Below are 14,547 nucleotides of genomic sequence, written 5' to 3' on the forward strand. Positions count from 1 at the left end.
TAAGATTGGACTTATTCATTTGCTTCCAAAGTTTCATGGCCTTGCAGGTGAAGACCCGCACAAACATTTGAAAGAATTTCACATTGTCTGCTCCACCATGAAACCCCCAGATGTCCAAGAGGATCACATATTTCTGAAGGCTTTTCCTCATTCATTAGAGGGAGTGGCAAAGGACTGGCTGTATTACCTTGCTCCAAGGTCCATCATGCGCTGGGATGACCTTAAGAGAGTATTCTTAGAAAAAATTTTCCCTGCTTCCAGGACCACAACCATCAGGAAGGATATCTCAGGTATTAGACAACTCAGTGGAGAGAGCCTGTATGAGTACTGGGAGAGATTTAAGAAACTATGTGCCAGTTGCCCCCACCATCAGATTTTAGAACAGCTTCTTCTCCAATATTTTTATGAAGGACTCAGTAATATGGAGAGAAGTATGATAGATGCTGCCAGTGGTGGAGCCCTTGGAGACATGACTCCTGCTGAAGCCAGAAATTTAATTGAGAAGATGGCCTCTAACTCCCAGCAGTTTAGCGCCAGAAATGATGCCATAGTCATTAGAGGAGTGCATGAGGTAGCTACAAACCCATCTGCATCATCTGAAACTAAGAAGCTTGAAGGCAAACTGGATGCGTTGGTCAACTTGGTAACCCAGCTGGCCTTGAATCAGAAATCTGTACCTGTCGCAAGGGTTTGTGGTTTGTGCTCCTCTGCTGACCACCATACAGACCTTTGCCCTTCCATGCAGCAACCTGGAGCAATTGAGCAGCCTGAAGCTTATGCTGCAAATATTTACAATAGACCTCCTCAACCTCAGCAACAAAATCAACCACAGCAGAACAATTATGACCTTTCCAGCAACAGATACAACCCTGGATGGAGGAATCACCCTAACCTCAGATGGTCCAGCCCTCAGCAACAACAGCAGCCTGCTCCTTCCTTCCAAAATGCTGCTGGCCCAAGCAGACCATACATTCCTCCACCAATCCAACAACAGCAACAACCCCAGAAACAACCAACAGTTGAGGCCCCTCCACAACCTTCCCTCGAAGAACTTGTGAGGCAAATGACTATGCAGAACATGCAGTTTCAGCAAGAGACTAGAGCCTCCATTCAGAGCTTAACCAATCAGATGGGACAATTAGCTACCCAATTGAATCAACAACAGTCCCAGAATTCTGACAAGCTGCCTTCTCAAGCTGTCCAAAATCCCAAAAATGTCAGTGTCATTTCATTGAGGTCGGGAAAGCAATGTCAAGGACCTCAACCCGTAGCACCTTCCTCATCTGCAAATGAACCTGCCAAACTTCACTCTATTCCAGAAAAAGGTGATGACAAAAATTTACCTAACAATTTCTGTGCAGGTGAATCTTCTTCCACAGGTAATTCTGATTTGCAGAAGCAGCACATTCCCCCTCTTCCATTCCCTCCAAGAGCAGTTTCCAACAAAAAAATGGAAGAGGCAGAGAAAGAGATCTTGGAAACGTTTAGAAAGGTAGAGGTAAACATACCTCTGTTGGATGCAATAAAGCAAATTCCAAGATATGCCAAATTCTTGAAGGAGCTGTGCACTAATAAGCGAAAGCTTAAAGGAAGTGAACGGATTAGCATGGGCAGAAATGTCTCCGCATTGATTGGTAAATCTGTTCCTCAAATTCCTGAAAAATGCAAAGATCCAGGTACATTCAGCATACCTTGTATCATAGGGAATAGTAAGTTTGACAATGCCATGCTAGATTTAGGAGCTTCTGTTAGTGTTATGCCTCTGTTTATTTTTAATTCTCTATCTCTAGGTCCCTTGCAGTCAACTGATGTGGTAATTCATTTAGCTAACAGAAGTGTTGCCTATCCTGTTGGTTTCATAGAAGATGTCTTAGTTAGAGTTGGTGAACTGATTTTCCCTGTTGATTTTTATATCTTGAATATGGAAGATGGATTTTCTCAAGGATCAGTTCCCATCATTCTAGGCAGACCCTTTATGAAAACTGCTAGAACTAAGATAGATGTTTATGCAGGCACACTGTCCATGGAGTTTGGTGATATAACTGTTCATTTTAATATTTTGGATGCTATGAAATACCCATCTGAAGATCTTTCTGTATTTCGTGCTGAAATAATTGACCATGTTGTTGATGAATACATGACTGATCTTTATTCTAATCTGCATGCCTCTCACTCTTCATGCATTGAGTCTGAAATTGTACTTGATCATATGTCTGAATTTGATGCTGAGAGTGAATCTGAGAGTGATATTGATTGCATGCCTGGTGGTGGTGTTTTACCTCTTGAGATTGATTTTATAGAGTCAGATAGGACTAACCATGTTTCAGGAAGTACACATACCTCTGACTTTCTTTATGAGGTAAAGGCTGAGAAACCATCTCCTTCTACCACTGTCCAGCCGACCACACCAGAATTGAAGCCTCTGCCATCAAATTTAAAATACGCTTACTTGGATGATAGCAAGAGTTTTCCAGTGATTATATCTGCCTCCCTTGCTGATGAGCAAGAGGAGAAGTTGTTGTCAGTTCTCAAGAAGCATAAGAAGGCTATAGGCTGGACCCTGGCGGACATTCCTGGTATTAGCCCATCCACATGTATGCATCGAATAAATTTAGAAGATGGAGCTAAACCAGTAAGACAGCCACAGAGAAGACTCAACCCGGTGATTCTTGATGTAGTGAAGAAGGAGATAACCAAGCTTTTGCAAGCTGGAATCATTTATCCTATCTCCGACAGCCAATGGGTGAGTCCCGTCCAGGTAGTCCCGAAAAAGACTGGCCTCACAGTGATCAGAAATGAGAAGGAGGAGCTGATTCCTACTCGGGTGCAGAACAGTTGGAGAGTCTGCATTGACTATAGGAGGCTGAACCAGGTTACCAAAAAGGACCATTTTCCCCTGCCATTCATTGACCAGATGCTTGAACGCCTGGCAGGTAAATCCCACTACTGTTTCCTTGATGGTTTCTCTGGTTATATGCAAATTACTATTGCTCCTGAGGATCAGGAAAAGACCACATTCACCTGCCCCTTCGGCACTTTTGCTTATAGGAGGATGCCTTTCGGCCTGTGCAATGCCCCTGGTACCTTCCAACGGTGCATGATTAGTATTTTCAGTGACTTTTTAGAAAATTGCATAGAGGTGTTTATGGATGATTTCACTGTATATGGATCCTCTTTTGATGGTTGTTTGAATAGTTTGGAAAAAGTTTTGAATAGATGCATTGAAACTAACCTTGTTCTAAATTTTGAAAAATGTCATTTTATGGTTGAGCAAGGTATAGTTTTAGGCCACATTATTTCCAATAAGGGCATTGAAGTAGATCCTACAAAAATTTCTGTTATTTCACAATTGCCTTACCCCTCTTGTGTGCGAGAGGTGCGATCTTTTCTTGGTCATGCAGGATTCTACAGGCGCTTTATAAGGGATTTTAGCAAAGTAGCCCTTCCACTGTCCAACTTGTTGCAAAAGGAGGTGGAGTTTGACTTTAATGACAGATGCAAAGAGGCTTTTGATTGCCTCAAAAGAGCGTTGACTACCACCCCCATCATCCAGGCACCCGATTGGACAGCCCCTTTTGAGCTTATGTATGATGCATCAAATTATGCATTGGGGGCTGTCCTTGCTCAGAAAATTGATAAATTGCCCAGGGTGATATATTATGCTTCTAGGACTTTAGATGCTGCCCAAGCAAATTATACTACTATTGAGAAAGAGCTTCTAGCCATAGTTTTTGCTCTTGAAAAATTTCGATCTTATTTGCTTGGTACTCGCATTATTGTTTATACTGACCATGCAGCTCTAAAGTACTTGTTGAAGAAGGCTGATTCTAAGCCTAGGTTGATCCGATGGATGCTTTGGCTCCAAGAGTTTGACTTGGAGATCCGTGATAGGAGCGGAGCACAAAATCTAGTTGCTGATCATTTGAGCCGGATCAAACGTGTCTCTGATGCAGATTCACCTATTCGGGATGATTTCCCGGATGATCATTTGTATATATTGTATAGTATTTCTGACTCTCTTTCTACTCCCTGGTTTGCTAACATTGTCAATTATTTAGTTGCCTCTGTTTTTCCTCCCTTAGCATCTAAGGCCCAAAAAGATAAGATTAAAAGTGATGCTAAGCATTTTATTTGGGATGACCCCTACTTGTGGAAATTGTGCAGTGATCAGGTCATTAGACGGTGCATTCCAGATCATGAGACTGACTCAGTCCTGCAGTTCTGTCATTCTTCCGCACCGGGAGGTCATCTGGGTGTTCAAAGGACAGCTCGCAAAGTGCTTGATTGTGGTTTTTATTGGCCCACCATCTTTAAAGATGCGTGGAAGATCTGCAGCACTTGTGAGCAGTGTCAGAGAGCAGGAAATACACTTACATGGCGACAACAAATGCCTCAGCAACCTATGCTATTCTGTGAGGTGTTTGATGTCTGGGGTATAGATTTCATGGGTCCTTTTCCTGTCTCTTTTGGTTATGTTTATATTCTCCTTGCAGTTGATTATGTTTCAAAATGGGTGGAAGCCAAGCCCACTAGAACTAATGATGCTAAAGTTGTCGCAGACTTTGTCAGGTCTAATCTGTTTTGCAGGTTTGGAGTACCTAAAGCAATTGTTAGTGATCAAGGAACCCATTTTTGCAACAGGACAATGCATGCCCTGCTTAAAAAGTACGGGGTGGTACACAGGGTATCCACACCATACCACCCCCAGACTAATGGACAGGCAGAAATTTCTAACAGGGAAATCAAGAGAATTCTAGAGAAGATTGTGCAACCAAGCAGGAAAGATTGGAGTACCAGGCTTGATGATGCTCTCTGGGCACATCGGACTGCCTACAAAGCACCCATAGGAATGTCTCCTTATCGGGTTGTCTTTGGAAAGGCATGTCATCTTCCAGTGGAAATTGAGCACAAAGCATACTGGGCAGTGAAGACTTGCAACTTCTCTATGGATCAAGCTGGCGAGGAAAGGAAGTTGCAACTGAGTGAGTTAGATGAAATCCGCCTAGAAGCCTACGAGAATGCCAAGTTCTACAAAGAAAAGACCAAGAAGTTCCATGATAGCATGATAGTTAAAAAAGACTTCGTGGTTGGGCAAAAAGTGTTATTGTATAATTCTAGACTTGGACTCATGAGTGGTAAGGTGAGGTCTAAGTGGATTGGTCCTTTTGTTGTTACTAATGTTTTTCCTTATGGTACAGTTGAGATCAAAAGCGACTCCACAAACAAGAGCTTCAAGGTCAATGGACATCGACTTAAGCCATTCCTCACGAACCCTTCTTTAGTGGACGTAGTGGTGGAAGAGACTTCCTTACTCCACCCTACTCTTCCTCCACCATGACTTAGGGAGTTTTTCTTTTCCTATCTCCTTCTTTGCTTTTATTACACTTGTCCGATTCTCTTTGATGATTTAATTTTTTTTTTAATCTTTTAATTGTGCTACATTGAGGACAATGTGTTGTTTAAGTATGGGGGGGGGGGGGGAGTGTTCTTTGGTTTTGCTAGTTTTGTTGGTTTTGTTAATTTGTTAGTTGTGTTAATTTGTTAATGTTGTTAGTTTCGTCGGATTTTCAGTTTAGTATTTTGGGTCAATTTCGTGTGCACGTACGACTTTGCATGTTTTTCTTTGAATTATAGGATATGTTCAAGAAATGGGTAATTGTTTTGAAAATAAAAGTTCTTGACATTTTGTGACTTGAAATCCTTGATTCTTCTCTACATGTCATGATAGTTTTGAAAGCTCAATTTGAAAGTGATGATTTTACCTTTGTGAGAATTTGAGCCATCCATCATTATAATCATTTGGTGTGTTTTGCCCCATTGATTGCTTGCACAATAGCCTTGGCTTGATTCTTGTTGATGCGTCCTAATTCACATGCATATTTGGAAATGATTAAGGCAATTTTGTTCTTATAAGCTTCTAGCCAAATGGACTTACCTTGAATTAATTCCTTTGATAGCCCTTTTGAGCCTTGTTTCCCTTTCCTTTTTTTGAAGCTCACTACAAGCCTTAAGTGAAAAACCATGATATTACCATATCCTTAAGGAATTTTGGAGCTTTGGAATTGTTTTGGGAATAAGTGTGGGGGGTTTTTGTTTCATTGGACAACTTGTTTTGTTGGCTATGCTTCATGATGTATTTTGGGCCATACTTGATGTACATTGTATATTGGTTAAATGTTGGACATGCTGAATGAAATGTTGTTTCTCAAAGGCTAAAGAGTAAAAAAAAAAAAAAAATCTAAAAAAAAAAAGAAAAAAAAAGAAAAAGAAAAGCAATAAAGTTGAGTGAATAAGATCTTAAATGGCATAAGAATGATGAAACTCTTGGTTCTACTCTTCATGTTTAATTTTTATCTTTACTTCTTTTTATTTTTTTTCTTAATATGCCCTTATTCCCCTTTGCTCCTCTATTCCTTTGGGATTTAGCCACTTATTCCATATTTCTCCATACCTTGTCCTTGGCCCCATTACAACCTTAAAAGACCTTTTGATCCTCATGTGCTCGTGTTTATGGGTTGATTGTCAATTTTAGAATCTTGCCAAGTTTATGTGGTGTTTGCTTTCATGGGTGCTTTGAGGGTAAATAGTAGCCTAGACACTTGAGAGATAGAGTGTATATCTTGTGAGGCTTTATCACTTTTCATTCTTGAGCTGATTAACTATTTTGCCATGATTGGGTTGCTTGGATGATTTTCATGAATGTCTTGACTTTTTGGATCTCCTTATGTTAGATGTTACCCATTCCTTTCATTCCTTGATGTTCATTGAGAAATATGTGAATGTTTTTGTTTGTCTCCCTTTCATATCCTTGGATTTTTTTCTTTGTTTCATTTTGCCCAGGAGTGCAAAAGGCTAAGTATGGGGGGTTTTGATGTGCCATCATTTTCTTGTATTTTCTAAACCCTTTTTGCACCATTTTAATTATTGATTGGTCTTAATTGTCAATCAATTAGGCAGTTTTATTATTTGGGCTCATTTAGCTAATTTGATGTTTTTAATCTAATTTCAGGAATTAATGAAACATTGGGCTTAATCCGGATTTTGGTTGTGGACTTGAAGAGGGCAAATAAAGCAGCGCTTACCTTAGTTAATTTCTAATTAGGAAATTTCGCAATTTTATTTTATGTTGTTCAGTGTTTATTTCGTTTTGGGCCAGAGTATTGAAATAGGGCCCAGTGACTTTGAGTGACTCTTTTTAAATAGCTGCCTTGGGATTCGTGCAGGGCATTCTATTCTGTTATGCTATTCATTATTCAGAGCTTTGTTTTAGGGTTTTCGTTTTTTTGTTTTGACGTTTCTGAGTTCGTAATGCAATTTTACGTTTTCTGCCTCTAATTACGAGTTCATTCTTGCTTCTTCTTCTACTTTCATTTACGTTACTGTTCATTTACGTTTCTGTTCATTTACGTTCTTGTTCATTTACGTTTCTGCTTCATGTTTCATTTGCGTTTTCTGTTTGAATCCATGGAAGGCTAGATTTTCTGGTGTTGTTTCCTTTTGAGGACGAAGTCCAACTCTCTTTGAGGTTTCGTTTGTAATGTGGTTTCCTGGCAGTTTTCCCTTCACCAGTTATCCCAATTTCGTGAATATTAATCAGTGCACGCTTCGTGTTCGATTAATTGCCTCTGAGCCTAACTTGCGTTCATGCTTAATGGACGAAGGGCTAACTGGTGTATGTGGTGCCTAATCACGCATTGAAAACCCTAAGTTGATTTTCGCTTAGTAAATTGAAATAGGGTTGGATTAAGTGGTTGACTGTTAGGGACGAATTCTCCATAACCCAGGATAAGAGAGTGGCTTCTGAATCAGAGGAAACAACCCGTTTTTAGTATTAGTAGTTTCGTATTCCATTTTATTTGTTCTGCTCTTTAATTACCAAACAACCAACCCCCCCCCCCCCATCGTTACTGTTACTGCAAGTATATTATGAACATTTGGCTTGTCACTGCTCGTTGGGAAACGACCTAGGATCACTTCCTAGTTACTGCATTTTCATGTTTATTTGATTCGGGTACGGCCTCGATCAGAGAGCCAAAGAGAAAACATCTTTCACACTAGATGTTTAATCAATGGCAAGGTGTGCATAGTGATCATTGATGGAGGTAGTTGCACCAATGTGGCTAGTGCTAGATTAGTGTCAAAGCTAAATTTAGCTACTAAACCACATCCTAGGCCATACAAACTTCAATGGCTTAGTAAGGATGGGGAGGTGCAAGTGAGGCAGCAAGTGGAAGTGGACGTTTCCATTGGGAAATACAATGATAAGGTACTTTGTGATGTTGTTCCTATGGAGGCCAGTCACTTACTTTTGGGGAGACCATGGCAATTTGATAAAAGAGCCAATTATGACGGTTACACCAACAAGATCTCTTTCATGCACCAAGACAAAAAGATTGTGCTCAAGCCATTGAGTCCACAAGAAGTGTGTAAGGATCAAAAGAAAATGAGAGAAAAACTTCTTCAAGAGAAAAGAGAAAAAGAAAAAGTGAGCAAAACACTTGAGAGTGAGAAAAAGAGGGAAACACTTGAGAGGAAAAAGAGTGAACAAAAGAAGAGTGAAACACTTGAAGTGAGGGAGAGCTATTTAGCCACAAAAAGTGAGGTCAAAAGGTTGTTTTGTGCTAAACAGTCACTATATATCTTGTTTTGCAAAAATTAGATTTTGACCACTAACACTTTTGATGATTTTGAAGTGCCTTCTAGTGTTAAAACTCTTTTGCAGGATTTTCAAGACATGTTTCCACCAAATGTGCCAAGTGGACTACCACCTTTGAGGGGAATTGAGCATCAAATCGATCTCATTCCGGGAGCTTCTTTGCCCAATAGGCCAGCCTATAGAAGTAATCCACAAGAAACCAAAGAGATTCAAAGACAAGTGGATGAACTCATTAGCAAAGGTTGGGTAAGAGATAGTATGAGTCCTTGTCCCAGTGATTTTGGTCCCTAAAAAGGATGGGACATGGCGCATGTGTTTCGATTGTAGAGCCCTTAATAACATCACCATTAAATATAGGCATCCTATACCTAGGCTTGATGATTTTCTTGATGAATTGCATGGTGCATGTTACTTCTCTAAAATCGATTTAAAAAGTGGATACAATCAAATTATGATTAGAGAAGGGGATGAATGGAAAACTGCTTTTAAAACAAAATATGGTTTGTATGAATGGTTGGTTATGCCTTTTGGCCTAACTAACGCTCCTAGCACTTTCATGAGACTAATGAACCATATCTTGAGAGAGTTCATAGGAAAGTTCGTTGTGGTGTACTTTGATGATATTCTTATCTATAGCACTTCACTTGATTTGCATATTGATCATTTAAAATCTGTCTTGACTGTGCTTAGAGAAGAACAATTGTATGCCAATCTTGAAAAATGCATCTTTTGTACTAACCATGTTGTGTTTCTTGGTTTTGTTGTGAGTTCAAAAGGAGTGCAAGTTGATGAGGAGAAGGTTAGGGCTATTCAAGAATGGCCTACACCTAAGTCCGTGACCGAGGTGAGGAGTTTTCATGGCTTAGCAAGTTTTTATAGACGATTTGTGAAGGATTTTAGCACATTGGCAGCACCTCTCAATGAAGTGCTCAAGAAAAATGTTGGTTTCAAATGGGGAGAGAAACAAGAAGAAGCTTTCAATGTTCTTAAGCAAAAGCTAACTAATGCCCCCATACTTGCGTTGCCAAACTTTCAAAAATCTTTTGAAATTGAGTGTGATGCTTCAAATGTTGGGATTGGGGCTGTGTTGATGCAAGAAGGCCATCCAATTGCTTATTTTAGTGAAAAGTTAAGTGGTCCCACCCTTAACTATTCAACTTATGATAAGGAGTTGTATGCCTTAGTACGGGCTTTGAAAACATGGCAACACTACCTTTATCCCAAGGAATTTGTCATTCATAGTGACCATGAGTCCCTCAAATATATCAAGGGGCAAGGCAAGCTTAACAAAAGGCATGCGAAGTGGGTGGAATTCCTAGAGCAATTCCCTTATGTTATCAAACATAAAAAGGGAAAAGGTAATATTGAAACAAAATTGATTGGTCTTGAATGTTTGAAAAGCATGTATGAAAATGATGAAACTTTTGGAGAAATTTTTAAAAATTGTGAAAAATTTTCAGAAAATGGTTTCTTTAGACATGAAGGCTTTCTTTTCAAAGAAAACAAATTGTGTGTGCCTAAATGTTCTACTAGAAATTTGCTTGTTTGTGAAGCACATGAAGGAGGTTTAATGGGGCATTTTGGGGTCCAAAAGACTCTAGAAACATTACAAGAACATTTTTATTGGCCTCATATGAAAAAGGATGTGCAGAAATTTTGTGAACATTGCATTGTATGTAAAAAGGAAAAGTCTAAGGTAAAGCCTCATGGATTGTATACTCCATTGCCAATTCCGGAGTATCCTTGGATTGATTTATCCATGGATTTTGTTTTGGGGCTGCCAAAAACAAGCAATGGTAGAGATTCCATTTTTGTGGTTGTTGATAGGTTTTCTAAAATGGCTCATTTTATTCCATGTAAAAAAATTGATGATGCTTCCCATGTGGCTGATTTGTTTTTCAAGGAGATTGTGAGACTCCATGGTTTGCCAGGGAGCATTGTTAGTGATAGGGACTCTAAGTTCCTAAGCCATTTTTGGAGGACTTTGTGGAGCAAGTTGGGCACTAAATTGTTATTTTCAACCACTTGTCACCCACAAACCGATGGGCAAATGGAAGTTGTTAATAGGACTTTGGGAACTTTGCTTAGGACAGTTTTGAGGAAGAACTTAAAAACTTGGGAAGCTTGTTTACCCCATGTTGAATTTGCTTACAATAGAGCTGTTCATAGCACCACTAATTGTTCTCCTTTTGAAGTTGTTTATGGTTTTAACCCACTAACTCCTCTTGATCTTTTGCCTATGCCTAATGTTTCTGTTTTTAAGCATAAAGAAGGTCAAGCAAAGGCGGACTATGTGAAGAAGCTTCATGAGAGAGTCAAAGATCAAATTGAGAGGAAAAATAAAAGCTATGCTAAACAAGCCAACAAAGGGAGAAAGAAGGTTGTCTTCGAACCCGGAGATTGGGTTTGGGTGCACATGAGAAAAGAAAGGTTTCCGGAACAAAGGAAATCAAAGCTTCAACCAAGGGGAGATGGACCATTTCAAGTGCTTGAAAGAATCAATGACAATGCTTACAAAGTTGAGCTGCCCGGTGAGTATAATATTAGTTCCACCTTCAATGTCTCTGATTTATCTCTTTTTGATGCAGATGGAGAATCCGATTTGAGGACAAATCCTTCTCAAGAGGGAGAGAATGATGAGGACATGACCAAGAGCAAGGGCAAGGATCCACTTGAAGGACTTGGAGGACCTATGACAAGGGCTAGAGCAAGGAAAGCCAAGGAAGCTCTTCAACAAGTGCTGTCCATACTATTTGAATACAAGCCCAAGTTTCAAGGAGAAAAGTCAAAGGTTGTGAGTTGTATCATGGCCCAAATGGAGGAGGACTAAATGACACCACCTTGTCTCAATTTTAGAGTGTTTAGTTTGTCTAAATAATGGCCCAATCCTTGTAAAGTTGGCTGACCAAAAATATGTTTTGGGTTAATCAACTAAAAGGGCTTTAGTTAGGTTTAGTTCAAGTTGTAATAAGGGCCCAATTGGCAACCTAGGCATCAGCCTTTTGGGAGACCAAATGGTGGCTGACTTGTTGGCTGTTGGGGGTGACTTTTGGTTGCCACAATTTCAGTTACACTCAGCCATTAAGTTTTTTTTAATTCCCTAGGTTAACGGCATTAAGTTATTTTAATTCTAGGTTAGTGGGTCATTACTAAAATCTGTTGTAAAGCTTCTATATAAGCTGAACCATTTTATCAATAAACACAAGTTGAGTTTTATTCAGAAAATTAGAGTTTATCTCTTTTATCTTAGTGAGATTGATTCTCCTAAATTCTTGAGTGATTCAAGAACACTCTGGCTGTATCAAAGGACTTTCACAACCTTTGTGTGTTGCCCTCACTGGAAAGAGTGATTCTTTCCTTCCTTTCATCTTCACCCTTGTTCTTTCAAACCACAATTCCAGAAAATCCACCTCTGCCCAGAATTATCTAGTGGCCATAACTCCCATTTTACGCACTCAAATTAAGTGATTCTTGAGGCTAAATTGAATTTCAAAACGAGACCTTTCACCTCGTTTTGGAATCACCTCATTTGGATCCCTGTAGCTTCAGTTATTGCCATTTCTATATTTCTGTCCAGCCACCACTTAACCTACGTTTTACCATCCCATTCATTCATTTTATTCCAAGAACCACCTTATTAAGACCCACGAAATTAACCACCTTATTTTCCATCCTTTCCTTAATCAATTTCCGCATTTTCCATCAAGGTTTAATCCTAGACGATCCTAAGTCAGCCCTTGTGCCATCAGGGTTCATATCAGAAAGGCGGTGACTTTGGAAGAGGCTCATGAGTTCCTTCGTCTCATCCAACAAAGCGAGTTTAAAGTAGTTGAGCAGCTGAATAAAACTCCGGCAAGGATCTCTTTGCTCGAACTGCTCATAAACTCTGAACCTCATCGTGCACTATTGGTAAAGGTCCTCAACGAAGCCCACGTAGCACACGACATCTCAGTTGAGGGTTTTGAAGGAATTTTTAATCATATAACTACCAATAACTATATCGCGTTTGCGGAAGAAGAGATTCCCGTTGAGGGGAGAGGGCACGACAAGGCTCTACATGTGTCTGTCAGATGCATGGACCATGTCGTCGCTAAGGTACTCATCGACAATGGTTCAAGTTTAAATGTGATGCCAAAGACCACCTTGGATAAACTTCCTTTTAATGCGTCACGTCTAAAACCAAGTTCAATGGTAGTACGAGCCTTTGATAGTAGTCGGCGGGAAGTGATGGGGGAAATCGACATCCCCATTCAGATAGGCCCCCACACTTGCAATGTGGTTTTTCCAGTGATGGACATAAATCCCGCCTACAGCTGCCTTTTGGGGAGACCCTGGATTCACGCGCTAGGAGTGGTCCCTTTGACGCTTCACCAGAAATTGAAATTCATGGTTGGTGGACTCTTGGTGATAGTGTCAGGCGAAGAAGATATGTTGGTGAGCTGCCCCTCCTCCGCACCATATGTAGAAGCAGTGGAAGAATCATTGGAAACAACTTTCCAATCCTTCGAGGTGGTGAGTTGTGCCTCTGTGGAAACGAGTCCGGTGCTACCTTGTCTCTCTAATGCAGCCTTAATGGTGGCACGAGTAATGCTCAGGCACGGTTATGAGCCCGGAATGGGTCTAGGCAAGGACAGCCTCGAGAGTGCCGATGTGGTCGACATTAGGGGAAACCCGTACAAATATGGGTTGGGGTATGAACCCAGGAAACCGGGAAGAAGGAATGCGCCGTCAAGACTCCGGGCAGATAGGGCATGGCCCGACCATGTTAGCCAGTGTTTCACGAGTGCCAGGATAATGTTTGAGGAAGAGGTGGAAGGAATAGGAGAGGAGTCTCGACAAGATCTGCCAAGTTTTGTGCGACCATGCCATCCCGATTCCCAAGTGGGGAACTGGCGCCTGATAAGCCAGTCGGAGGTCTATACCGTTGATTCAATGTAATTAGAGGCTATAGATTCCTTTCTCTTTTGTTTTGTGAAGCCTACCTTATTAAATAACAAAGAGATCTTGTTTCATCTGTTCTTGCAGTTCCACCTTTTCTCATATCATTTTGCATGTTTTTTGTTTCTTTTGTCTTGTTGGTATAGATATGAGGGTCGATTCTTTGAGGATCCTAACAACGAGGGTTTGATAATCGATTTTGACCGAGAGGTAAGCCAAACAATAAACGAAGAAGAGGAAGAGGACGTCCTTTCACCAGAGTTGGAGAGGTTGATCGCTCAAGAAGAACGCGAAATGAAGCCTTACCAAGAGGAAACCGAACTGATAAACTTAGAGACCGGAGAGGGAAAGAAAGAAGTGAAAGTAGGAATCGGTATGACCGCACCTATCAGCCAAGGCTTGATAACCCTTCTTGAAGAATATCAAGACATCTTTGCGTGGTCGTACCAAGACATGCTAGGTCTGGACCTCGACATTGTGCAGCATAAGTTGCCATTTAATCTTGGGTCTTCCCCGATTAAGCAAAAACTACGAAGGATGAGACCCGAAATGTCTTTAAGAATCAAATAAGAAGTAAGAAAGCAGTTTGATGCGGGTTTCTTAGCTGTAGCTCGATATCTGGAGTGGGTAGCCAACATTGTCCTGGTCCCAAAAAAGGACAGCAAAGTGCGAATGTGCATAGACTATCTGAACTTAAACCAAGCCAGTCCTAAAGACAATTTTCCCCTACCACACATTGATATACTGGTAGATAATACAACCAAGTTCGCCCTTTTCTCTTTTATGGATGGTTTCTCAGGGTATAATCAGATAAAGATGGCACCCAAAGATGTGGAGAAGACTACTTTCGTCACCCTATGGGGAACATTATGCTACAAAGTGATGGCCTTCAGGCTGAAAAATGCTGGGGCAACCTATCAGCGTGCCATGGTAACGTTGTTCCACGACATGAT

The 14,547-nt window shown here is 40.6% G+C and overlaps 1 non-coding gene and 1 pseudogene across 1 annotated transcript; both read right to left on the reverse strand.

The window, feature by feature from the left end:
* The window catches only part of LOC114417812, a 149,540-nt pseudogene that overhangs the window by 36,635 nt on the left and 98,358 nt on the right, over positions 1 to 14,547 (reverse strand).
* Positions 269 to 375, reverse strand: LOC114420780. The gene has a single exon (XR_003668413.1). It is a non-coding gene; the product is annotated as a small nucleolar RNA R71 (small nucleolar RNA).

Source organism: Glycine soja, chromosome 7, assembly GCF_004193775.1.
Source record: "Glycine soja cultivar W05 chromosome 7, ASM419377v2, whole genome shotgun sequence".
NCBI classification, from domain to species: domain Eukaryota; kingdom Viridiplantae; phylum Streptophyta; class Magnoliopsida; order Fabales; family Fabaceae; genus Glycine; species Glycine soja.